Consider the following 2,778-nt stretch of genomic DNA (forward strand, 5'->3'; position numbering starts at 1 on the left):
AGGTTGGCAGGTTGTAGGCCCAGGGAAGAGTTGATGTTGCAGCTCAAGTTCAATGACAGTCTGGAGGCAGAATTTCCTCTTCTTCAGGGACCTTAGTTGTTTTTGTTTTTGTTTTTTTTCTCTCTCTTAAGGCCTTCAACTGATTGGATGAGGCCCACCTACATTAACGGAGATAATCTGTTCTACTCAAGGTCTAATGGTTTAAATGTTGGTCTCATCTAAACAATTTTTTTTTTTACAACAACATCCAGTGTGGTGTTCAACCAAATATCTGGGTTCCATGGCCTAGCCAAGTTGACACATAAACTTAACTACCAAAGAAGCCAGGTAAAGAGAGGATTTCAAAGATTAGAGAGAGATCAATTTTGTCAAATGCTGCAATAGATAAAATAAGATGAGAATTTGACCATAACCTGACCACAGGTATTAGCGAAACAATGCCACTAGAGATCACAGATGGTTTGGATGCTTGTGCCTAATTGGAGTGAATTTGAAGGAGAAAGGGAGGAGAGATATTGGATTCAGCAAGAATAAACTGTTCTTTCAAGGAGTTTTGCTTTAAAGATAGGGAGATAAATGGCATGATAGCCTGACTGAGTGCCAACATCAAAAGAAGGGATTTTTTTTAACGTAAAAGAAATAACAATATGTTTATTTGCTAATGAGAATGATATAGCAAAGAGGATATAGGAGAGAGAAGGGAGAAATATAATATCTTCAATAGTTGGAAGGGGAGAGGTTCAATATAAATGTGAATGGCTCAAACTTACAGAGCAGTATAGACTGTTCATCAAAGTGGGAACGAAGTTGGGGGTATGGTGTAGAGGCAGGTTGGAGTGATGGTGTGGTGGTAGGAGATTATGAAAGTTCTCTTCCGATTATTTATATTTTTCATGAAATAGGACAGGGACGGCTTCATGGGTGTTCAAATCATGCAATTACACAGGACCCCATGCTCAGAAAGGCCTCCTACTTACTTTAATTCACCGCTATCAATGTTATGAAATTCTTAACAATTTTATCTTTGAACTTGTTTTGCAAAATCTGATGAGACTAGGGCATGAGAGTGTGAACAGAGGAGATGTATTCACTGTACAATACACGTATCCACTGTACCTTGCCTCCTCATTCACATATAGCATTTATGATGCCCTTGAACACAGAATTCCAGTGGACCCACAACGCACAGAAGTTCAGCAAGACCCAAAGCAATGGCAAGGTGAGAGAATCTATGACTCAGAAAGCCCAAGAAACCACACTTTGGGTTTGTACAAACAAGAACTTCCTTCCGACTCAGAAAAAAAATCAATAATGTTCCAAAAAACACACATGATCAAGGAATCCTATTATATCTTTTCTTATTTATGTGACTTTCCCATCTCAACTGATTATTTACAGTGAAAATGGTGACACAAAAATTAGGGGAAAGACAGGGCAACCTACAGTTCCATTTCCTTTCAGTCCTTCCTTACTCATCAGTAAGCTGCGGCTAGAGTTTAAGCAGAATGTGCACACATCAAGAAGTAAAAAAGAAACAGTTGAGTTAGTTTTGTGCAGCATTGCTACTATTCTGGTAAGAATAAAATACATATGCATGTGTGTGCTACAAAATATGAATTGTGTGATTTTGGTTACTATGATATTTACACTTAAAACTAGCATTCCACAATATAAAAATGAATGGTAGAATCCATGCTAGTAACTTAAATTTTGTATTTTTCTTTACTTAGAATAACATTAAGTACTAAATTTAAAAATGACATGATATTTTGAGACGGAGAGACTGTGGAAGGAAAAAGCTTTATATGTGAGTGTCTTCGGTGGTTATTTTTTCTGCTTTTTAAACAACATGCCCTGCATTTTCTTTCTGCACCTAGTTTTAAAAATTATGTAGCCAGCCCCTAAAATAACAAGCAATGACCAGCTGAGAATGAGGATGAAGGAGGAGATTTTGGAAGCTTAAGAAAAGAGCAACTAAGAAGCAGCATTTTAGTTGAATGGAAGCATGAAACGGAGTAACAAAATAAAATATGATTACTGGAAGCATTAAGGAACTGTTTGAGGTTAATGATCATGATTATAAAGAGTGGCTATTCAGCACGATTTTATGCTTTTCTCAGACATATTCCTTTGTGTGGCTACAAGCAGAGGGCAAGGAGGCTGAGTATGTATGAAAGGGAAAACAATTATTATAATAATTGACTATGGAATTTAATATGATTAAGGAGGAAAGTGAGTGTCTTAGGGGACTAAAGAACATTGTCAAGTCATAGAATCAGATATGTCCTGATTTTTGCAGGATCGTTGGATTTGGAGTACGAGAAGGAGTAAGCCAGAAAGAGAGGAAGTGGGAGTTATAATGCTCGAATTATGGAGGCAGATTATGGTAGTCATTGGATACAACAAGCACTGGGGTATAATCATAAGGATGTATGGCTCTGATACAGGATAGGAGACCAAGTTTCTGAGAGATTTAAATATTGGAAGCATTTTTGTGGATAGTGAAATCTCAAAAAATTGATAGGAGTGATGTTGGACAGAATAACAGTGAACCCAGCCCTAATATCAAAGAAGGAGGGGCCAGGCATGGTGGCTCATGCCTGTAATCCTAGCACTCTGGAAGGCTGGGGCTGGTGGATTGTTTGAGCTCAGTCAGGAGTTCGAGACCAGACCAAGCAAGAGCAAGACCCTGTCTCTACTAAAAAAATAGAAAGAAATTAGCTGGACAACTAAAAATATATAGAAAAAATTAGCTGGGTATGGTGGCACATGCCAGTA

This window comes from Propithecus coquereli, unplaced genomic scaffold, assembly GCF_000956105.1.
Source record: "Propithecus coquereli isolate 6110/MARCELLA unplaced genomic scaffold, Pcoq_1.0 Scaffold74, whole genome shotgun sequence".
NCBI classification, from domain to species: Eukaryota; Metazoa; Chordata; class Mammalia; order Primates; family Indriidae; genus Propithecus; species Propithecus coquereli.